At 35.9% G+C, this 26,022-nt stretch overlaps 1 long non-coding RNA gene across 2 annotated transcripts in view; it reads right to left on the bottom strand.

Moving 5' to 3' along the window:
- Positions 1-4,387: 4,387 nt before the first annotated feature.
- LOC116150534 (uncharacterized) overlaps positions 4,388-26,022 on the bottom strand; it is a 34,300-nt gene continuing 12,665 nt past the window's right edge. For both annotated transcript variants that reach the window (XR_010377932.1, XR_004134250.2), the window contains exons 3-4: positions 7,817-7,998; positions 4,388-4,786 (exon numbers count right to left, since the gene is read on the bottom strand). This is a non-coding gene — a long non-coding RNA (uncharacterized LOC116150534). The remainder of the gene's footprint in view (positions 4,787-7,816; positions 7,999-26,022) is intronic.

Consider the following 26,022-nt stretch of genomic DNA (forward strand, 5'->3'; position numbering starts at 1 on the left):
CTCTTCATGTAAATGTAAAGAGGGACAGCAGTATGGTCTGAGGCATTTCACATGGGAAAAGATGGGCTAATGCTGTTGACGTGGCAAGCTAGAGATTTTAAAACCATAATATGCAGAAAATTTTTAAATGCAGAAGCTAAATATTTTATGGAAAAAGTCCACAATTGAAGTATCGTGTCTAATTTACACACTTAATCAGCGACTTTTACTTCATGTTAACAGCTCTTACAGAGCTCCTCTCAATAATCCTCGGAGATTGGAGAACAAATTTTGTTCTTTCCAGGTACGTTGTTGTTGAGTATTGATTGACTGATGGATGGATGGATTTTTAAAGGCCTTTAGTTATGTACTTCAAAGACCAAAAAGCACTGGAAAAATATACAGTGAGCAGTTCTCTCTGGTCTCTGTCCCTCAGCTTTCTAGTCTGCACCCTTCTCTCCCATCTTCCTAGCCTTGCCCGCCGCCCTACACGTAGTCACCATTATTGATGATTGATATTAAACATTTTGGTTAAATAATTAGAATTTGAACATTTAGTCACTTGTAAGAGAAAACCGATGGACATTTTTGTTGATTGAGAGAGTACAATGGCAGAAGAAAAGTCCTTGAGAGGTGAGGGAGGGAAGGGATGTGAGGATGAAGCCGAAGGACCATGTCTTCCTAAGAATCTATTGCCTTTAACAAATTCTTCCCCGAGAAGGAGCTGTTGCAATTAGCCTTGGGTGTGCCTGCAGCTGTAGTTTTTGTTTTTACGAGAAAAATCCAAAAACACTCTGAGAATTGTTGGGATTGGGTTTATGCCTTGTCAAATTTATGATATAAAATTTTCTCGCAGGGTATGGCAGAACTCCTTCACCAGCTTCTTGTTTTGGGGATGAGGGAAAAGGAGTTCAGACATTCATGAGACTTTTATTTCTTTCCTTCTAATCAGTGGTTATTTTGAAATAGTTACATGATAACTTTGGTCATCTCTTAAGCTAGGAAAAATTAACATAATTTACATATATATCCTGTATTGATGAGTATAAAAATGTATATGTTTAGTGGAATTAATTGTTATATCTCAAGACAGAGTCAGTATTAATAAATCAAGTTTAAAAATATTTTCAGGTTTCTTTGGGATGAAATATGTATAAATTGCAACATCCTTTAGTTATCAGAAAGGCCTATTTATATTTTTTAATTGACTGAGTTATTCTTGGTTTGAAAGCTAGTGTTTCTTATTCCAGCCAAAAGCATTTGTTTGTATCTGCTCGAACACCTACCACAGAGCCTGGCACATAGTAGGTGCCAAATGAATATTTGTTGATTGTCAGACTAATAATATTGTACAAAATTATTGTTAGTTATTTTCATTTGATATTTAATGTTGTCCAGTACTTCAAGAGGTTTTATTAATACAAAGCTAGCATTTATTTACTGTAGGAAAAATACCCAAAATGGAAAATGTCATGAAAGCTGATTTTTCAGTTTTATATTCTTTTAAATCCATAATACAATTAGAAAATTACAAACATAAGCAATTAATACCATTGCCAGAATGACTTCATCCCACAGAGCACTGCATGCTTCTTTGTTTTGAGATTTTTCACACTAAAGAGTGGAGAATGGATAAATCCTAGTCAGACTGCAGTATATTTCCCCAAACTTACCTTGTGCTAACTCTCAGTAAACTTCCTTTTTATGTTACTGTACCCAGTCTTTATCACTCACAATCATACAGCCATGTTTACTGATTAAAACTCCCTGTCCTATCTTTACCGGCCATCTGGTACCACCTCTGTCTTCAGTGTCCAGCTAAGGTCCTCCGTCTTCTGGGAGGCCTTCCCTCCAGCACTCAGCCTGCAGTGGACGCTTTCCTCTGAACTCTCACAGAAGCAATCACACTCATAACACACTTAACATCCTTTGTGTTTTGACATTATTGGCTAAGTCTCCTGTGTATACATTTGACCACTCTGGTTAAGTTGATTTTTAGGGGTACGTACAACCACAGTTCAGCCCTGTTGTCTGAAGCCCACCAGGAGGGATTAAGCCAATGGCCCAAGTTCACAGCTTTACAGCAGGAATGGAATAATTTTCTGTCCCCCAGTGTTTCCCCTTCATGACTGCCTACCCAGAGAGTACAGGTCTTTGCACACCTTGTGTCCATGTCAGTGCTAAGCATGGTACCTCATGTGTAATACATTTTGGGTTTGTTGTTGTTGTTGTTTTGTGGTAAACTTGATGTAGAACATCCATCCCACTACAGATTTTAAGAATATTTTCTCAGCGATTTGATAGATGTTTGTGCAAATGTGCTTTCATGAGGTGAACAAATAGTTGTTTTTTTCAAGGTTATTTGACAACAGTCTGTCTATTCATGTGTTTTGACAGTCTCACCACAACCAACTCATTTGGCTAAACAAGGTCTGTGTTGATACAAACAGAAAAGAGGGGAGGGAGCTTAGACAATTGAGTTAATTTACAATTTTTAAAGAAAGATAAAGGTGTATTGTATTTACCCATAGCCTACCTTCTTGACACCACTCAGGAAAAAAACTGGAGACATATATATATATATATATATATATATATATATATATATATATATATATATATATATTTTTATATTCAAACCTGTGATGTGGATTGGTGCCTACAAAATCAGCTGGAAGTGTATGGGAAGCAGGGAGAAGGAGGAGGGGATGCTGGCAAAGAAGAGTTCACTGTTGTACACTAAGGTCATTTATTTGAATCTGTATTCAAAAAGGTGTTTCCTTTTAAATATTCACAAGATGTTCTGGCATTTTGAGCCAAAAAGGGAGACCTTTAACAGATGTTGGGTGAGAGCCAGGACTTCTGCCCTTCACCTTCCACTTGTTATAAGCCCTTTCAGTAATGTATAACCGAGGAGAGTATGGTGTCTTAGGTGCTGGAAAACAAATCACCCAAATACCCATTTTCACTACTTTTAGTGAAAGTCAAACTTCATGAAACTACACACCTTGAAGTTTCCCTCTTGATGAGGTATTTTTTCCTACCACAAATCCTTTACCTGAAATCTTTGGCAAAAGTTGTGTAGTAGAGTCAGAAACTCAAGCAGATATTGAGATTGGCCTTAACTCCCATTGCTACCAATGAAACTCAGCTTGAGGCATCTGCCATCATCTGGAGGTGGAGGTAGGGGGCAGGGGGCAGGGAGCTGAACACAGAGGAGATGGTGTAAATCTGACAAAATATTATTAAACCTCCTTGAAGTTGTTAGAGAGAGGCAAGACTGAATATGTGGCCTGTTGCCCTCCAGTGGCCTCACCTTTGTCCTCTGTGCCACCCCTCACTCATCATCATGCATTTCTCACACCACCTGGCCTTAGATTACAGTGATGGTAGTTAACATGCACTGAGGACTTCCTAGGCCGTAGACACTAAGCACTTTTTTTTTTTTTTACATGTATTAACTCATTAACCCCCTTAGCAGTTACAGTTCTCCAGGTATATATCTCCTGTTGGTTCTGTTTCATTACATATGTACGGAATTGGATCATGCAATTACTGAGGCTAAGAAGTCCCATGATTCACTGTCTGCAAGCCCAAGACCTGGGAAACGTGGTGGTATAATACAAATGGAGTCTGAGGGCCTGAGAAATATGGTAGCTGATGGTATAAATCCCAGTCCAAGGGCAGGAGAAGGTGAGATGTGATGTCCCAGCTAACGTAGTGAGGCAGGGAAAAAGGGATGAATTCCTTCTTCCTCTGCCTTTTGTTCTGTATAGGCCCTCAGTGGATTGGATGATGCCCATCCACACTGATCATCTACTTTGCTGTGTCTCCCAGTCCAAATGCTGATCTTATCCAGAAATATCCTCATCACTGTAATTTCCATTACTGTTACTCTGTAACCTAGAGAGTAGGAACAGCTCAAAGATTTACGGATTTTGCCTTAAGAAAGAAGGCCAGACAAGTCATAATTAAATGAATTCAAGAAATAAAAACATGTCATATCCTGGAAACTAGGGCTGCTGCAAGGGTGGACTGTGAAAGAATCAGTATCCAGAAAGGTTTTCTCCATGACTTCCTGTACTCGGCAGGAGATACTCTACTAGCAGGAAGGCAATCCCAAAGATTTCTCACACATAGTGGGAAAAGATATGGGACGCCTCAGTGAGACGCCTCTACCCACTGTCCACCTCCAGAAATAACGTTTAATCTTGTCACTGTGTGGCAAGTCAACACGTAAAACTAACCGTCCCAATCTCCATAGATTGCTAAGTAGACACATTATTATTCCCTTTTCACAGTTAATGGTTTGGAGGTCCAGAGTAGTTGAACAATCTGCCCCAAAGCATAGTTTATAAATGGTGGAGACAGGATTCACACTCAGTCTGGCTCCAGAAATTTTATTCTGAACTATGTTTAGCTGCCTTTCTTTCAAGATGTGCATTCCATTGTAATACTGACGATGATAAATGATGACATAGATACCCATTGATAAGATATGTGCTTTGAATTATTTTTCAGTGAGTTTAATGGTTGGCACTGAGCTAAAGCCTTTACACCCTCTTCTTGTTCCTCTGAGTAGGAGCATCCTGATGGAGGTGGCTGCCTGAAGCTGGAAGAATGGTCTGGAACTATGGAGCATTAGGGTGGTGGTGTTAAGTCTCAGGCAATTATTAATATCCTCTTTAGATGTTTGAATGTTTAGAGAGCACTCTTCCAAACTGAGTCTGCTTCAAAGTATAATTGAAGGGTCAGATGATTTGCTTCTTACTCAACCTTGTCATAATGAAGAGAATCCACTCCTTACCTGCAAATAGAAACCCTGAAATTAAATTATTATTTATTATAGGAAAGGAGAACATAAAAGCACAAACTTATTTTTTTCCCTTTCCCTTTGAAATCTGTTTCCTTCCTTTACTGTGGAGACAAAAGATTATTAGGAAACTTTTTTTTTCATGTGCAAGACTTCCTGGCTTTAATATTTCATAAATTTGAAACGTTATGAATTTTATGGCTTAGTAGTTCTTGAGGAAGTGTTTATGTTTACTGTTTATTTTTCTGAGAGCATTTAGAAGAAAGGAAATACTTTAACTCTCATTTGTTATGTTGTAACAGTTCCCAAGCATTCCAATTTATTCTTTAGAACCTCCTGTTAGTGTGAAGTTGGAAGCCTTATTATTTTAGGGACATTTTTAAGCTTTCTTGTTTTTCTTTCCTGGCAGCTTCTAAAACTTCTAGCATTAACTTGAATATTGCAGTTCTGAAATTCAGTGAAAATCATTTAGGACTTGATTATTCCCTGTAGAAACCAACGTAGTGACCAAGTACACATGTCTTCACTCTCATTACCTCATTTGCTTGTAATCATCAGGGAAAAAAAAATCTGAATAAGAAATTTTCCAGAAATTACTGATTTAAATATTTAAAACTTAGAAAGTATATATGGTTGATAAACATTTCTTTGTTTCAAAAAGGATACGTGAAGCACAAACTAACCACTTTGTTTCTTGGTTGCAGTAGAGAAACATATTCTGGAGGGCAAAATAATATAACAGCTGTGATTTCGTTTATAGGACTTCTCCCTCTCACCTTAAATTCAACAAAACTTAGTCAGCAAACATATTTAATGAGAACCTCTAGTATTTACCCCATTCTCAGTTAAGATTGCAGAAATGAATAAGACCACCCACATAAACAGCACTCAGATCAAAATGTAGAAGATCAGGAGCCCCCCCCCCCCCCGAAACCTCCCTCATGGTTTCTCATGATTCTTCCCGTCATTACTGCTCCCTTCTTCCCAAAGGTAATTACTCTTTTGACTTCTCACTCCATATGTGAGTTACTGTACTTTTCGAAGAAAAATGGATGATATATATTATCTTGTGTCTTTTTGTTCAACTTTATATTTGTGAAATTCATTCATTGTTGTTGCATTTTGCTGTAGTTTTCATTGTTGTAAAGTATTAGCTATATGGATATTCTGAAAATGATTTATCCATTGTACTATTCATGGACATTTTGGTCTGTTTCTAATTTAGATAGTTTGGAGTTATATGAAGAATGATGCTATGAACATTCTTGGACATGCTTCTTGGTAAACATGTATAGGTACTTTTGCTATGTATGCACCTAAGAATGGAAACATGCCTGAGGATAAATGAATGCTTAGCTTTAATGCAAACTGCCAAAGAGTTTTCACAAGTTTCTGTATCAATTTAGTATCCCACTAGCATGACAGATTCTGCTGTGCCACATCTTTTCCAGCATTTGTCATTGTCATTTTAAATTGCGGTCATTCTATTGTGTACCTCATGTGGTTTTCATTTTCATTTTCCTTTATCTTTAATGAGGGCAAGACCTCTTAATTTTTGGCCACTTAAACTCCCTAGACGTTCTTAATCAGTTTTCTTGCTAATTTTTCTATTGGGTTGTCAAACTTACCTATTTGTAAAAACCCTTTGAATAGTCTTCATTACAAACTCATTGTTGGATATATGTGTTGCAAATACTTTCTCTTACTCTTCGTAATCTTTTGATGAACAAAAATTTCTAGTTTTAATGCAGTCCTCTTTCATTTTATGGCCAGTGAGTTTGGTATCTAATTTGAGAAATGCATTTGTACTCTGACATTGTGAAGATTTTCTCCTGTGTTATCTTCTAGATCCTTGATTGTTTTACCTTTTACATTTAGCTCTCAAACCCACCATACTATTTTTTTTTTTTTTTGTGAGTTGGGTTAGGTAGCGGCTAAGTGTCATTTGTATTTTCCAGTTGGCCTGCACAGTTAATGACAAAACCATCTTTTCCACACATCATCAGTTACTAAATTATGGCTTCATGTAACAACATTGATAAACAACAGAAAAACACAATTAAGCCAAAAAAAGCAAGTTGCAGAAGAACATAAAGACTGTGAGTTCAGTGAAATATAGATTAAAACTTGCTGTGAACACGTTATAAATAATAACCTGTTTGGGCCACAGCTTTGAAACTATAAAGAAAGTGAAGGTAGTAATAACATATTTGGGAAAGGGGCTGACTCTTAGCAGGGAGGACAAAGGGCAGTATGATAAGTGGCTCAGAGGAGACTTGAAAGGCCCTGGTGAGTGTTCATTTCATTATGATTATTTTCATACATTACAAATTTTTCTGATCTATTCAGTGTTGAAGAGAAATTTAAATGGTGACTGGGAAATGACCCAAGGGCAACCAAAGAGTTTGAATTTCAGCTTATCCCTCTGCTTTCTAAGTCCCTCTTCGCACCTCTTCATTGTCTACCCTTCAGGGTTCTCCTTAGCTTCTCATAGCTTAGCTGTATATTCAAGAAGGTGTTTGTTATACTTTGCCCAGTATTGCTAAGTTTTCTCTTGGGAGGTTTTCCAGGATATGTATTTTTCCACTTTGCAAGAAACTAAAGCCCTCCCATGCACTCCTTCGTCTCTCCAATCCGGGCTCCAGTCCTCCCTGCCCCCGCATTGTGTTGAAACTGTTCGTGTCAAAGACAAAATGTTTTCCAGGTTAGCCAGTCCTACAGATACTTTCTTTCTCTACTCAATTCACTGAATTTAATTTTCTACTGAATTCATTCAGAACAATTGACGGCTCCCTGTATGTTGGTATATTTTCCTTTCTTTGCTGCTATGAAAGCACAATGTTTGAATTTTAGAAGAGTAGGACACTATTACTATCCACTGGACTCTTTTTCTCAGCTTCATTCTCTGTCTCCTCTTCTGCTGATACCTAAATGTTGGGGGTCTCAGGCTTCAGGACTGGATGGGCCATTTTATCTCTTCAGTCTACATAATCTTATCAGTCCCATAACTTTAACTCAACTTACCAATAGCTCCCAAATGTATACCTCCAGCCCTGCTCTCCCATTTTAGGGCCAGATTTGTATATCTGATTGCTTGACACTTCCATCTGCATGTCTAATAGACACCTCAGATTAGCGTTTCAAAAATAGTTCTTGATTTTCCAAGCCTTCTCAAGCCAGTTGGTATCAGTGGAGATTGAATTCAGCTGAAAATAAAAGAATCAGTAAAAGTGGCTTAAAAATACACATTTTAATTCTCTCTGAGAATTGCTCTGAAGGCTTCTTTTTATGTTTCTGATTCATCATCTTGGCAGGTGCTTCCATCTTTTAAACCATTTCAATATCCTTGGTGGTCTTGGCATGCCCGGGTTTCAGGAAGGAAGATGAGGAAAGAGAAAAGGGAATATCACTTAGCTTGAAACAACCTTTACAGAAATCTCACACATTATTTCCAGTTATATCTTGTTGGCCAGAACTGAGCCAGTGCGCATACACCTAGCTGCAAAAAAAAAAAAAAAAAAAAAAAGAAAGGCAAGCAGATTTTAGCTGGACCCATTTCCATCTTTAATAAACTCAGAATGTTGTTACCAAAGAAGGAGAGATTTGGAATCGTGTGGCAGGTAGAGGTCTCTTCCACACGATTTCTCCTTTAGTTCTGCTCATCTAAGTAAACAGAACTCTTGTCCACATAGTGGTTCAAATAAAAATCGTATGGTCATTCTTGATTCCTCCCCACTTCTAATTGATGAGCCAGTCCTTTTATGTTCAAGATGTACTATGGAAACAAAACTATCCCTTTCTCCTTTTCTCCACTATCCCCTTATTATAAGCCATCATCATCTCCTGGGTAAATGTACGATTTCAGTGGACTCCTGTGAGGTCTCTTTTCTTCCAGTCTTTATCACCCATCCTCTTTAAAGCAGCCAGTGTGGTTTGCTTTTGCCTGTTTGCTGCTTTCCTCAGTAAAGCCACATCCGCTTCCTACGTAAGAGCTTTCCGTGGCTTCCTATTGTACGTAAAGTAAAAATCAGCTTCTTCACAGTGGCCTGCACGAGCATCTCACCCTCTGCTCACCTTTTCCAGCCGCAAAAGCACATCAAGGTCTTGCCATTTCAGGACTCTTGTGCCAGAACATGCTCCTTCCAGCTGTTCAGGATTTTGTTTGTTGTCTGTCTCCCACCACTGGAACATCGGCTCCGTGAGAAAAGGAGCTTGTCCGAACTTTGCTACCATTTTACCCGCACCTGGAGCAAGAACTGCCTGCCTCCCAGTGGTGCTCAGCATTGCTGAGTGAACAAATCTCTTTGTGGGCTATATGAAATTTTTATTTCTTATTATGCCTTATATTCTAAATATTCTGAATATTCCATAATGACCATGAGGTTTGAATGTTAAAAAGGTTTACTTTAATGACAACATTAAATGATTAGTAGGGTATAATTATTATATCTGAAGTTAATTAAAGTCTACTAATACTTTACAGCAGCACTTATAATATGTAAAATGGGGGCTAGGAACCACAGGTAAAACACATCAGGCACTCATTGTAACCTCAAGAAGCTTACAATTCAGGAACTTAGGAATAAGCATAGCTATTTATATTCTAACCCAGACCCTGGTAAGCACTAAGATACATAAATCAGATGCAAATTTATGATTTATGTAATAAATCATACTGGTACAGCTAATATACTGTACTGTAGAAACATGGTCTCCCATGCAGCGGTTACACAGGCAAATTCAAGTTGTGGCTTGTTGCAGCAAAAAGTTTCTTCAATACTGATTGACAATTTTGTTATTATTTACCCCAGAAGCAAATTGAAAACAAAAATAATAAAAAACACCACTCCCTGAAGCAAGTTTCCGAGCGTACCTGCCATTACTTTGCAGGTACAGGGGGAGTTCTTTCCCAGCACGTGGCCTACATGCTATTTAGCTTACTTCAGAGAACATGAGCAGCATGCCCCGAATGTGCTGATTAATTTGATTTTTTTAAATTATATTAATAGCCTCAGGGAAAGGCACCATTAGAAATTCAAAGTAGAAAAACTTTAAGACCTCCAGAGAGTTCTAGAGGTAGGGTATAAGTGAATTAAAAAGGGAAACAATAAACTCAGTTTATTTTAAAGAATAAATGCCTCATGACATTGAGAGGTGTTCAGTAAGCTGTTAATATATTAGTCTTGCTTCTTATAAATAAAGTGTTGCAAAATTCAGTAATGTTATGTTATTTTAAATTCACTTTGATGATTTATCTTCTATTTTCTTAGTTATTTCTTGAGAGGTATTTATAGTTATAGTTTTATTAATATGAGGCATACTAGATATAAACTACTTAGTAATAATAGATACCATCTAATGTACAGTGTACTCTGAAAAGGTTTTAGTGTGCAAACAGTGTACTCTGTAAAGGTTAAGGGGTATTTAATATCTCATTTTTCCTATATTCTGTATAAAGCCTAAACATTGCTGGGTTCATCTTAAGTATCTAATATTTATTTGTTTTATTCTAATTTTGAGAAAACACTGTATTGAGTATTATAAATGAAAGTATTCTCCACTCTGTCATTTATTAAATGGAATAGTCTAGCTGGTTTTTCATATACTGCATAACTGCTAAGTTTTCCCCTAGTTGTAAATCGTATAGTTTTCTTTCTTCCTCTGCCCCCCTCCTTCTTTCTCTCCTTCTTGTTCTTTCTCATTCTTTCTCTCTGCCTCTGTATCTGTCTTTTCTTCTTTTCCCCTTCCTTCCTTCCTTCCTTCCTTCCTTCCTTCCTTCCTTCCTTCCTTCCTTCCTTCCTTCCTTCCTTCCTTCCTTCCTGGGTCTGTGAGCATCCTTTCCCAGTTCTACATACAATCATTCACTCACAAATATTTATTGAATGCCTACCACTAAAATACCAGCTGTTGTTCCACTTACTAGGATTCAGCAGTGAGTGAACAAGAATAAGCAATGAACAACCAACTCTTTGCATTTTGGGGGAGTTCAGAGTTTGTAGTCCTGTGAGGGAAGACTGATTCATTCACTTGTTCTTCCACGGTGCCTAGAAGAGGACATTTATTCTGTTGATACTTTAAGGGAAAAGCGATGAATACTTTGAAAAAGCAGTTTTGTCCTTGATGAACTATGAACACTGGATGGCCTCAGAGAGATTGAACCAAAGAGACAAAGAGTAGGTAATTAAAGGCAATTTCTGTTTTTTTTAACGTGTTCACCTTCCATAGACTTTTCATTTTCACAAATTATACACTAATGTCCCTAAACACCTTTCATTACTCTGAATTCAGACCTGTATATGTGTAGCTGACAAACATTTCAAGCTGTCATCAAAAAAGAACTTTCCCAGACTGTAGTTCAATTTCAGTAGCATCACCATTCATGCCTACCAGTTTTTGTAATTATTTTAATGTTACTATTTTGTCTTCATCACTTTATGAAAAATATGAAAAGTGGAAAGCATGCTAACTCAGCGGGCAAGAAGTATGACTCATGAACCCAATATATTTGAAGTAACAGTGGACAATTTAAAGTTTGAAAAAATTATGCTGTAATCAGATTCTCAGTAGATTTAAGTTTACTATGTATTTGATTGTCAAAACAAATTTAAGAACATGTGAAATGCTGGAATTTCATCATTAATGATTTCTAACAAAAAAAAAAGGATAGCTTTATTCTTTAAACTCTGAGAAGAGAAACTCTTCCTGTATTTGCCTAACATTTGACTGCCATACATGAGGTTTTAACACATGTTATCAGAAACGCATGAAGTGTTAAAGTGAGCCCACAAGTGGGGGTGTCTGGGAAACACTTGGTGGTGGTATTGCCACTCTGCACCAAAAATACACCTTTCCTTTATTTCTCCTTTTTTCTTTTCTTCTTCCATAACCTTTATTGTTCCTATATGCCTTTTCTCTGCTAATGCATTAGGCCTGTTACTGACACCTAAAGGGACCCTCAGGCATTGCAGAACTCATACTAGAGCTAGAAAAGCTGGAGTGGGTTAACTTCTATGAATTTTAAATACTTGATACTTTTTGAACCTGTGTGCTTTTTTTCTTTCATTTTTTAAGAATGCTCCATAGAGTTTGAGGAGATCTGTTAACCTTAGAAATGCTTGACTGGCATAGCATGGCATAGAGGGAGACGTGTATGTGTAATAATTCTGAATTAAAAACTTGGCTCTGTCATTAATCAGCTGCATAACCCTGAGCTACTTATATACTTAGAAAGGCAGTTTCTTTCTTTATAAAATGTGTATTAAAATATTGATCACTCATTGTGAAGGTTAGATATAGATGTATACAAAGCATCTGCATATAGTAGATATTCAATAAATCATATTATTGCCATGATGCTCAATATCGTGATTATTTTTCCTATTATACTGGAGTAAATTACTATTATATTTAAAACATGGATACAATTTAATGAAAGTAAAAATTCTCCCTTTAAAAAACTTAAAAGTGAGGCAAGATCAACACAGCAGAGTAGAAGGACATAAAGCTCACCTACCCCCACAAACACATCAAAAATACATCCACATATGCAACAGTTCTCACAACAAACCAACTGAAAACTGGTAGACCTCTTACACGACCAAAGCTGCAAGAAAAAGCCCCGCACAACCATGTAAGACCACCCCCCCCCAAATGCATTTTGCCAGGACTGGGGCCTCTGGGAGGGAGCTGTGAAAATGGAAAGGTTCCCTTTCCCTGGGAACCCCCCTCACTGGCTGGGAGGTCCGCTGGGACAGACAGAGGGCTGAAGGAGTCTGGTCTCTGCTTGCAAGGAGTATGCACATGCTGACTTGCTAGCATTCAAGACAGAGAGAGACAGGTGCTTACGGCTGCCACTTTCCAGCCCAAAACATGTGCCAGGTGGTGCTGAAACTCGGCCTCAGCAGACAGACTCTGGGATAGGACTCAGTCTAGCTGTGCAGACAGCCCAATGGGCCTGGACTGTGGTCCAGACTGCCGTTGTCAGCATTTGCACAGCAGGGAGCAGCTCTGGTGGCAGGCTTTGTGAGTGCACACACAGCAGAGGCAGGGCTGAAATTAGAGCCCATTATCAGTGCTTCCACAGTCAGGGTGGGTCCAGCCAGCAGTAGGGGACTTTGTTGGTGCAACACTGGGTGGCAGGCAGTGTCAGAGATTCACATGTGCCCTGCAGACAGCCCCTGGGTAGGAGTATGCAGCTGTCCCTTTCCCAGCAGAGCACTCCACTTCCACCTGCCTCACACTGAGCTAGGAGCCAGATCTGGAGCAGGCAGTCCCTGGAAGAGTCTTAACATAGAGGTAGCACAACCACCTTGATTTCTGCAGTCACAGTGCCCTGGCCTGCAGCTCTAGCCTATCATTAAGTCTGAGAAATACAATGGAGAAAGGGATGAAACACTGAACTGCCTCTGGGTAGAAGTGAGGACACCTGCATGATCAGTGCATAGGCTCATTGTGACCAAACACAAGCCTCACTAGCTTCAATGCTCACCCCTTTGGGGACAGAACACACACTTAAGGCTCTGTTTCACCTATTGATCCTAACCCTCAGAGCTTCTACTCCAACAACTGGGGAGCAGACCCCACTCCCAACAGGACTGTGACAGCCATAGCAAATAGGGGGCCCCACCCAGCTTCCAGTGCAGGTAATGTCACCACACACCAATTACACCCCCTATTAAGGAGATAATGGCCAGCACACTCTGCAGAAAGACATGGCAGGCATTGATACCAAAAACAGCCTTTGCACCAAAAATATTGGACTCACACTATCTACACAGGGACGCTGCTACATAAAAACAGCCCTTCAAGACTACAGTAGATAAGTGTTTCTCCTAAATTCATAGAGACAGAGAAATTTAAGTAAAATGAAAAACCAGAGGAAATAAACCCAATTAAAAGAGCAAGAGAAATCCCCTGAAAGAAAAAATGAAACAGATCTGTTTAGTCTACTAGACTCCCAAGTTCAGAAAGAAGGTAATAAAAATGCTAAAGGAATTAAGAAAGCTTATCAATAGAAATGCAGATCACTGTACAAGGAACTAGAAGCTATAAAGAAGAATCAAGCAAAATTAGACAGCTGCCAACGTAAAAATTGAGCTAAAAGCAATGAATAGCAGACTGAATAATGCAGAAGAATGATTAAGTGATCTGGAAGATAGAATAATGGAAATCATCCAATCAAAATAGCAGACAAAGACAAAAATTAAAAAAAATATGAAAGCAACATATGAGATCTATGGGATAATATAAAAAGTATGCCAACCTACACATAATAGGGGTTCCAGATAGAGAAGAAACAAGGATCAAAATGTATTTGAAGAAATTATGGCTCAAAACTTCCCAAGCCTAAAGAAGGAAACATATCCAGATACAGGTACCACAGAGGGTCCCAGACAAGATGTACCCAAACAGATCTGCACCAAGACATACAATTAAAATGGCAAAAGTTAAAGATAAATGGAGGATTCTAAAGGCAGCAAGAGGAAAACAAAGAGTCATTTACAGGGGAATCCCCATAAAGCTATCAGCTGATTTCTCTACTGAAACTTTGCAGTCCAGAGGGGAATGGAATGATATATACCAAGTCCTCAAAGGAGAAAACCTGCAACCTAGGATACTCTACCCAGCAAGATTTTCATTTAGAATAGGAGAAACAAAGAGTTTCTCAGCCAAGCAAAGACTAAAAGAATACAGCAATTCTAAACCTAACCTAAAAGAAATTGAAAGGTCTTCTCTAAATAGAAAAGAAGCCAAAATCTATAGGAAAGGGAAAAACACAACAGGAAAGGCAAATATATGAAAATACTGAAGATCACTTAAATAAACCAGTACATTGATTAAAAACAATTTTAAAAATTGTAAAAAAAACCCTGTAATTAACAGTCAGAGGATAAACATGAAGATGTAAAATAGGATATCAAATCACAAAGTGTGGGGGAGGGGAATAAAAATGTAGATCTTTTAGAATATGTTTGAACGTATATGACAATCAGTCTATAAAAAGCAGATATAGTTATAGGTTAGCATACTTGAAAACCAAGATAACCACAAATCAAAAACACACAAGAGACTCACAAAAACCAAAAAGAAAGGAACTCAAGCATAATACAAAAGAATACCATCAAACCACAAAAGGAAAAACAAAGAGAAGAAGAAAGAAGAACCATAAAATCAACTGGAAAACAAAGTTTAAAATGGCACTAAGTGCATACTTAATAATTACTTTAAATGTCAAAGGACTAAATACTCTGATCAGAAGACACAGAGTGGCAGATCAGATAACAAAACAAGAATGTACAATATGCTGCCTACAAGGGACTCACTTTAGAGCAAAGACACACAGAAACTGAAATTCACTTTGCACCAAAAGATGGAGAGGATGGAAAAAGATATTTTATGCAAATGGAAACAATTAGAAAGTGGGGGTAGCAGCATTTGTATCAGACAAAATAGACTTTTAAAAAGAGTCCATACAGAAAGATAAAGAAGGATACTATATAGTGATAAGGGGGTCAATACAAGAAGAGGATATCACAGTCATTAATATATAAGCACCCAATATAGGAGCACCTAAATATATAAAACAGATACTAATAGACATTATAAAGAGAGAGATTGATAGGGATACAATATTAGTAGAAGCCTTTTACACCCCACTAACATCAATGGACAGGTCTTCAAGACAGAAAATCAGTAAAGTAGCAGCCTAAATGACACAACAGTTGGACTTAATTGATATTTACAGGACACTACATCCAAGAAAAACAGAATACATACTCTTTTTAAGCATGCATGGAACATCTTCTGGGATAGACCACATGCCTGAACACCAAACAAGCCTCAGTATATTTAAGCAAACAGAAATTACTGCAAGAATCTTTTCTGACCACAGCAGTATGAAACTAGAGATCAAACACAGAAAGAAAAAAAGAAAAATGATTCCATGGAGTCTAAACAACATGCTAATAATAATAAAAAATAAGGTCAATGGTGAAATCAAAGAAGAAATCCGAGAATACCTTTAAAAAAAATGATAACATTACTTTACAAAATCTATGGGATGCAGCAAAAGCAACACTAAGAGGGAAGTTCAAAATGATAACGGCCTTCCTCAAGGAACAAAAAACATCTCAAATAATCTGACCTACCAACTAAAAGGATTAGAAAAAGAAAAAGCAAAACCCAAAGCCAACAGAAGGAAGGAAATAATAAAGATTAGAGAGAAAATAAATAAGAGATCAAAAAGCAGTAGATAAGATCAATAAAACCAAGAGCTGTGTTTTTTAAAGAATAAATAAAATAGACAAACCTCTGACCAAGCTCACCAAGAAGCAAAGAGAGAGGACTCAAATAAAATAAGAAATGAAAGAGGAGAAGTAACAGCTGATACCACAGAAATACTAAAGGTCATAAGAAACTACTGTGAACAGTTATGTGCGAACAAATTGGACAACCTAGAGGAAATGGACAAGTTTCTAGAAACATACAGACTGCCAAAATTGAATCAAGAAGAAACATAATTTGAACAGATTGATCGCTAGAAGTGAAATAATCTGTAACAACAACAACAACAATAATTAAAAAAAGAAAAACTCCATGTATACAAACGTTGAGAACTGGCTGGCTTCACTAGGGAATTCTACCAAACATACAAAAAAGAACTTATATCTGTTCTTCTCAAACTATTCCAAAAGATTGAAGAGGAGGGAACATTCCCAAAGTCATTCCATGAAGCCACTATCACCCTGATACCAATCCCAAAGGCACTACAAAAAAAGAAAATTACAGGCCAATATCTTTGATGAATATAGATGTAAAAGTCCTCAACAAAATTGTGGCAAAATGAATCCAACAATACATAAAAAGGATCATACCCCACCATGAAGATGGATTCCTTCCTGGGTGGGAGAGGTTGTTCAGCATATGCAAATCAATCAGTGGTGTTGGAAAAACTGGACAGTCACATGCAAAAGAATGAAACTGGACCACTATCTTATATCATACACAACAATTAACTGAAAATGGACTAAAGACTTGAATGTAAGACCTGAAACCATCAAACTTGTAGGAGAAAACACAGGTAGTACGCTCCTTGACATCGGTGTTTGCAATTCTTTTGATTTGACACCAAAAGTAATAATAAATAAGTTTGAGTACATCAAACTAAGAAGCTACTTACTACATAGCAAAGAAAAGATGACGTATGGAATGGGAGGAAATAGTTTCAAATCATCCCTAACAAAGGATTAATGTCCAAACTATATAAGGAACTTACACAGCTTAAAAGCAAATAAACCCCAAACAATTCAACTAAAAAATTGGCTGAGGATCTGAATAGACATTTTTCCAAAGAATACATACAGATGACCAACAGATATATGTAAAGATATTCAACATCATTAATCATCAGGGAAGTGCAAAAGAAAACTGCAGTGATATAAGTATACATTTGTTAGCATGGTTATTATCAAAAAGACAGGAAATAAAAATGTTGGCAAGGATGTGGAGAAAAGAGAATCCTTGTGCACTATTGGGAGGAAGATAAATTGGTGTGGCCACTCTATAAAACAGTATAGAGCTTCCTGAAAAAATTAAAAATAGAACTATCATATGATCCAAACACTCCACTTCTGAGTATTTATCCAAAGAAAATGAAAACATTAACTCAGAAGGATACATGCATCACCATATTCATTGTAACATTATTTACTAAGATATGGAAGTAAGTGTCCATTGACATATGAATGGGTAAAGAAAAAAAATATATATATACATATATACAGTTTACACACACACACACAACGGAACATTACTCAGCCATAAAAAATAATGAAATCTTAACCATTCGCAACAACACAAATGGATCTTGAGGGTGTTATAAGTCAGACAGAGAAAGGCAAATACCGTATGATCTCAGTTACAGGCAGAATCTAAAATAAAAAGCCAAAAAAACAAATCAACCAATCTCATAGACACAAATAACATACTTGTGGTTGTCAGAGGCAGAGGGTCACAGTTGGGCAAAATGGGTGAAAGGAATCAAAAAATACAAACTTAAAGTTAAAAAGTAAGTTTCAGTGATATAATACACAGTATGGTGACTATAGTTAATAATACCATTTTGCATATTTGAAAGTTGCTAGGAGAATAAATCTTAAAGATTCTTACCAGGAGAAAAAAACTTTATGGTGATGGGTGTTAACTAGACTTATTGTGGTAATCACTTCACAATCTATGCAAATATTGAATCATGTTGTCCACTTGAAACTAATATAATGTTCTATCTATTATACTTCAATTTATAATGAAATTTTTAAACAAATAAGGCTGAAATGATTAATGAACTGGTCAAGTTTGTTCTGTATGTACAGTTGATTTATTTTATTGCACATTCAAACCATTAAACATATGAAATCTCCAAATTACGCACTTAGAAGCCATTACTAATTTTGTCACAGATCCCAAATTAGCCAGATTGACCCATGTTGTGAACTGGAAAGAAAAGGATATTGTTTCCTTTACTGTAATTCTACTGTTTTATTAGAGTGTCACAGTGGCTACTTTCCAATCTAGTTTTGAGAATAGATCTCTTTGTCAAGCTTGGTCAATTTGGGCAAACCCTCTTCTTAAGCAGAACATAACTCAGTTATGAGGATGAAGATTCATTCCTTTTTGGAGGCCATCGAAAATTCAGAAGTTTAACTTAATGGACTCACCAAATAAAAATGTCTCAATTATAAAATTTTCTCAAGGTCTGTAACTTTTTAATACCATTGACATTCTAAATTGAATACCTGATGACACTATCAGTTTTTATTGAAACAATCATTTTGATTCATTTGAAAGAACAATTCTTTTACTTTGGTCAATCTGAATAGTCTAACATTTAAATTTTTAGATAATATAATTTACACAACAACCATATGATATGAATTAATACCATTGAAAGGTGTACATTTTGAATTAATTCTGATAAAATATCTTAAGCAAATGTCTATAAGGCTTAACACGAGTATTTGTGCAATATTCAAAACAAACTTTTATTTCTTACATTTCACAGGAATACTAATTTGTATTACCTTTTCAGATAAATATATAAACAACATGGTTTATTAATTTCAGTGCTAAAAAATTTTAGAGTAGAAATAAGCAATAAACAGATGTCTGTCTGTTACACACACAATGAGAGGCTGTATTTATAATTTAAGGGCTATTTTCCCAGATAGAAATTATATATCTTTAAATTAATAAAAAAAATGTGAATAATGAACTGCCCCACTTTTTTCCCTTCTCCATATTCTTTATTTTGCAACCATTTTTCTACCCCACGTATGTTTAACTTATTCTGATCAATGAAATGAGGAGAAAATTTCTTACAAATATCTCTAAAAAGCCCTCAAAGTGAAACTGTTGTTTTAGAATCAAAAGGATTTAAGCTCTGACTGGTATGTTAGCTCATAACCAAGGAGGAGCTATTGAATGAGATGGGCTTGTCCTCAACTTGGCCACTACGTTCTAAATTCTGAATTACAGCACCTCATTATATAGATGGATTTAATCTTAGAAGAATGTGCTTTGTAATTTTTGATTAATGCTTTTTACTTTCTAATCTGACTAATAAAACTGCAGAAATTTACATACTAGAGAAGATTTTCTTAAAATTATGTCTTATTTTATAGAGGTGTATTTTCTTTTAATTTTACTGTCATTTACCATGAAAACTGATAGTAAAAAAATGAATTTATACACACATGAATGATAAAAGGTCTCTGTCATCCCTTTATTCTAGGACAGTGTTTGTAAAGTGTGGTTTTAGGATGGCTTGAGCCATTTAATCACCTAAAGAGCTTGTTTAAAAATTTCCACCGCAACTCAGACTCATTGAATCAGAGTCACCAGGCAAGGGTGTGGCTCAGAAATATGCATACAAAACAAGTATGTTTGGTGATACTGGAGCTAATTCAGGGAGTGATCTTAAAGTGGCCCTGCTTTAGGGGCCATTACTACATTTTTTTAAGATGTGTTCTAACCAGCTTTTTAAAAATTGAAGTACAGTCAATTACAAAGTGTCAATCTCTAGTTCACAGCACAGTGTCCCAGTCATGCATATACATACACACTTGTTTTCATATTTTGCTCATTAAAGGTTATTACAAGATACTGAACATAGTTCCCTGAGCAGCTTCTTTTTTAAAGTACACTTTGATGTCAAATGTGTATCTAGTGTATGTTTTGTGAGGCTTCTTTTTAAATTGATAATTTGTGGAACTACCCATAATGATGGCAATAATTATGGATTTTAAAATATCACTTAGTCCAATTCCTGTGTTGATAGTAGGCCAAAGCTACTCAGATGTTGACTGGAGCACACACTTCAGTGACAACACTGGATTAGCCATTATACAATGCTAATATTTTCTGCTTCATTTCATGTCCTCCTTAACATAAAATTCCACTTCTCATGAAGATTCTGATATGACGCCTGCCAGTGTGTGCCCTCTGCACCTCAGCCCCAGTTACATATCATCTTCTTAATATTCCCATTAGCTGAGAAGATGGTTTTTTTTTTTTCAGTTTGTTTTAAGAAGTAGACTTTTGGTTTCCAAATACAAAATTAAAACATCCATTTTTTTCTATACAACCTCCTTTTCCCTAGACATCCCCCCACAGCCCTGCAAGAAATACTAACATGCTCATCCTGTTGAGAATCACATTTCTATTAAACACTATGTCTCAAATGAAAATTCAGATAATTGAGCATGCCATTATTAATCTTGCCATTACAATCTTTCAAGTTGTCATTATTAATCTAAGACCCAACTTAACCTACAAGATGACTCCAGAAGCCATGAGTTTAGTTCATAATGCTAGGATTCTCAGGTATCACTTGAAATTAAGAAAGATCACCATATGGTTTTAACTCCGTGACTGTCTTTTGATGATATTTTCTATGTATATCTGTCCTCTATCTGGAATCACTGTTCAGTGTTGTCTCCAGAAGCTCTCTGTATACTATTTGACATGTCAGTTTTCCATGGTCATCGTTTGCTTGTATACATCTTTATTTTTGACTATGCTCCATCCTCACATCTCCTTTAGTACCATCTTAGTCTTTAAAATGCAACCTCTTTATTTTTATCATTCAATGAGTGGACTTCCTTGCTCCTTCTCGTTCTCTACCTCCACGTTTAGCTACTACCAAGGAAACTATCATGTATGTCATCTATTCTGTAAACATTTGAATTTTGATCTTGGTTGACCTTTACCAGGAAAATTCAAAAGTTAATCTTCAATCCCTTTCAATCCCTATAAAGTCTATCTCTTTTATGTTTCAGTCTGCCCCAAAGAAAATTTAAATGGTCTTTTTAGGAATACAGAACATTCAGTAGTTCATAAAACAAGAAAAAGTAGCTAATGATCATCTAAATCCAAAAACATTAGAAATCTTACTCCTAGGTGTCACAGGATTTAGGCGTTATGGAATATTTACAAGTTATATAATGACAATATTTCTTATTTGGGAGGCTGCTTATTTTATTGAAGGTCCCAAATAGATAACAGAAATCCAAAGACATGAAAAGCATGAAGGATAAGAAATAGAAAAGTGAACTGCAATTAAAATATTACAAAACTTGATATAAGAAAGTTACAGAGAGATTTTCAAAGTGACATATCAGGAAGAGAAAGTAGCAAATAGCTAAACTACTGAGGCAGTACCGAAAAGCCAATAAGGAGAAAGATTGCCCTAAAAATGATGTATGATTTAATCAGGACAACTAGAATTAAATCAGAAGGAGAGAACGCACACAGGTAGTAAAATGTGTCAGACCAAGTTCTGTAGAGCTAGGAAAAAAATGGGTTATTGGACTCTTTAATAATAAATGAAATCCTCTAAATATTAAAAAGAACAAATAGACTTTCCCAGCTATGTGCAAAAGGCATTCACCAACAATAGCACATTAGTGTTCATTAAAATTTTTTTGATGCTCTCGAAAATTTTAAAGCTTTCATTTGTTTTTAATATACAGATTATACTGTGATTTCTCTGTCATTTTAAGTAGGTCACAGAACACGTAAATTTGAATGCTCCTTTATTTTTCTTCAGACTTTCAGTAACACTGCATATTTCAAGGAATCAGCCACAAATAATACCGATGTTCTACCGCAGAAGTGCAATGGCAACAAAACTGTAAATTCCTTACTCTGGAAAACTCAACAGGATTCTGCAGGAAATTTCAGTGTGCACTATTACTTGAAAATTTCTTTTGTTGCTCTTGTAGTTTATGTCATAGTGCTTATATCAATGTAATATTATCCTACTTATTTCCATGATATATCCTTCACACTTTCCTGTTTAATAGGATATTTTTAGATATAATCTTAAAATATAATACTGGTGATTGTATGTTTCTGTTGACAGTCTTTTTTTCTGAAATAATTTCAGTAGGATTATAAACTAAAAGGTTATTTTAGACTTGTCCTGGGAACTTCTTATGACGTTAATATACCTTATAACATATCCCAATATATTTGCTGTAGGAACATTTGTTCTAGGTTAATAATTAAAAATGGCAGAATTGGTCCTTTGTAACACAGGATTGTGCATCTTCTTCTCCTTAACGATGCTGGCTAGATCCACCTGGTTTTATTAGCAGATGCAAACTACTATATATAAAATAGATTAACGATAACCTCCTAATGTATAGCACATTCATTATCTTGCAATAACATAATGAAGAGAATGAAAAAATACACATGTAACTTAATCACTGTACTGTACACCAGAAACGGACATTGTAAATCAACCATACTTCAATAAAAATAAAAAAGACACATTATGAAAAGAAGTCATATCCAATCTGACCATGCTATTTCCATCAACTCTATTTGAAAGTTACTTTAAACTTCTTTTCCACTAAAATGGGGACTGCCCATTAGATTACTCTGAACTAGTTTCCTCTGTATTTGTTTACTAATCTCAGTATAATAGAATTTATCCCATATTTACTTAACAGAACAGGGAACAGAAATACTGTCTTTTACTTTGAAATGTGAAACTTGATCTGCTGAGAGTCCATGTGAATATGATCTTAAGTTTGGGGTTTATCTTTTCATTCTGACCAAAACAAGGGCACACTTAAGGATCCCTGAGATGACTGTGGATGACATTAGCCTGTTTATGTGGGCGTGTGGAAACTTGCTGAAGCCATCAAGTTTCAGTTGACTGTACAGCCCAGTTTTCACCACACCCTTTGAATTCAAGATTTTGCATCACATTGCATAAGCAATCCTGCCTCTTGTATGTGTTGATTTTAATCATCTACATCCCATGTGAGGGTTGACCTTCATTCCTTAGTGAAAGTTCCTGCACTCATGGAAACCTTTAAAATTTCTCAAATTTAAGTAGTGTACATATGTAATTATATTGATATTAATTTTTCTTCCTAGGAATAATATGTTGTTTATAGTAAATCAACTGTATGGTAAATCAACCCTGTGGAATTTTCTTATTGAAGAAAATGAAAGAGAAACTAGAAATGGAAATACAATCTCTTATTAGAAAAAAAATTGTATTCAAGGAAGCAAAGGAGAACTTTAGGGGGAAACCAGATTACCAGGGAATTCTGAAACAAGTGACAATGAAGCCTAGGTTAGAATAAGGGCTAAACTAATAAGGATACAAAACAAAATATGCCTATTGCAAAAATCAGTGCCATGAAGAATATGTTAGCAAGTAGTCTTCCCAAGTTTTGGTGTATGTTCTGCTTTATGGATCTTTATGGATTTTACACTGTATATTAACATGAAATAAAAAATCAGGTTAAATTTCATCCAGCATTCAGCATTGTATCCATGTCCAGGCAACAGAAAAAAAACTCAGTTTTATCTACATACTAACCATGTAAATAAATATAAATCCCTTAGGACACAGGCATGTATTAATATCTTTTTTTCACTTGCTGATATTTTCTTTTACAGCTCGTTTATTCATCCTCACATGGACTAGTTATATATTACTGTCCTTATTGAAGTAGTCTCAAATGTATGTCAGTGGACAGATGGATAAACAAGTGATAGATAGATCATATTTTTAGTTATTATTTAGCCTTACAAAGGAATGAACTTGATATATATTATAACATGCATAAACCTTGAAGACATTATGCTAAGTGAACTATAAGCCAGACAGAAGGACAAATGTATGATTCTACTTATGAGGTACCTACAATAGTCAAATTCAGAAAGACATCAAATAGAATAGTGGTCACCAGGGGCTGGGGGGAAGGGGTGGAGAAGGAATAATGGGGAATTATCTTAAAAATAGAGTTCTAGTTTTTGATGAAAAAGTTCTGAATATGGATAATGATGTTGGCTGTACAACAGTGAATATACTTTTAAAAATGGGTCACAAATTAACTTATTTACATAACAGAAACAGACTCAGAGACATAGAGAACAAACTTATAGTTACCAGGGGGTAAAGAGGGTGGGAAAGGACAAATTGGGAATTCAAAATTTGCATTTCTTGGGGAGTGATGGAAATGTTAGCTATCTTGATTGTGGTAGTGATTTCACTGGTGTATACGTCTATCAAAAGTTATCAAATTGTACATTTGAAGTATGTGTAGTTTACTGTACAGGAATCATACCCCAGTAAAAATGTTGAAAGACCTTAATTAAAAAAAATAATGAATATACTTAATGCCAATGATTTGTACACTGAAATGGTTAAAATGGAAAATTTTATTTTATGAACATTATATTACAATTTTTACCAAAGGAAGTTAGAGACCTTGAAACAGCTTCAGTCCATTTGGGATGTTAGTGTCACTTCAGGGACATGGTGAAATCCAACTAGAAAGGATGTTGAGAAGCACAGAATAATTGGATGAGAGATGAGATCACTATCAATTAACACTAAAATAGTTGCCTAATGTAATTGATCATTTTAATGACTTTTCTAAGTCAATATTTGCATATAAAGACATTTAAGGAAAATTCTACTTTAAAGAAGTGTTCAGAACATTATACTGCATTCTTTATCTGTTTACTTGTTGAAACTGGACAGATGTGAATCAGCTGAAACAGCTTTGTTTACAGAGATAAGTAGAATAAGTCAAGTGAGAAATTTAGTTGAATTATATGCTGAGATTTCTAATAACACAGGTCAACTTTCATGTATGTAGTTTATTTATATTTTAAAGGTTAAAAGTGAATAACTTTAAAATTACGCAAGAGTGGGCTGAGCAATAGATGACAAAGCGCTTTAAGTTAAGAGCAGGCTTCATGAAGTTAATGAGTTTAAAGATACAATTATTTTATGCTATGACATTAAATTTTTAAAAGTCAGGTGTATTAAAGGTAAGAGAGCCAGTGTATTTTGTCAGTCTCAACTTCTTTATATCAGATTATACAAATGTCATCCTATTCTCTTCTCCCATATTTTCAAATAAGTTAACCTAAACATTAAATTTGATATTTTAAACTTTACATATTTTTCTGCCTGTGATACTTTAATTCTTTCAGATTAATTTATTTATTACCCTCCTTAGTCTTCAAAGTTTTCATACGGTTTAAAAAAAATGCAGGGGTGGATGTCAGCAAAAATAGAGGAAGGGCCTCCAAAAATTTGTTCTTCCATAAAAGCAACTGGCACAAATTATAAAATAAAGGCAACTGGCAGAATTATAAGAATATTTTCAGAATCCTGGAAATTAACCAAAAGCTTGCAACCACCCAAGGAGTGTTATGTAAGAAAAATGGTTGAATCTCAAGAACAGTGAGCTATTTGGCATTTTATAATGCTCTAGTTCTAGCCCTTGCTCTCCAAATCACTAGTAGCTTTTAATTTCAACATTCTGGATTCCTAGTGCGGCATGGTAGCCACTGAAGTGAGCAAATAGAGCTGAATCTCTTTCAGAGCCTATTTCCAAAATATGGTCATTATTTTTCCTGTCTAAATAGACCCACTTTCAAGGCTGACTTGGAACACATCAAGTACTAAAAGCCTTCCTTATAGTGGGGTGGAAGGCAGGTGAGGGGGCGTATTTGTTGCAAACATTTTGAGTCAAGTGCTTTTTCTTTGCAGCTGCCTGGGGAGATTGATAATATTAGGGAAAACAAAAGAGTAACCAAAAATCTTAAAAAAAGAAAACCTGGAGAATGAGAAGCCTAGTGGCTTTGAAAGACTCAGACATATTGCAGGGACTCTAGAAGGCCACATACATGTG

The sequence above is a fragment of the Camelus dromedarius genome, chromosome 26 (assembly GCF_036321535.1).
Source record: "Camelus dromedarius isolate mCamDro1 chromosome 26, mCamDro1.pat, whole genome shotgun sequence".
Taxonomy (NCBI): domain Eukaryota; kingdom Metazoa; phylum Chordata; class Mammalia; order Artiodactyla; family Camelidae; genus Camelus; species Camelus dromedarius.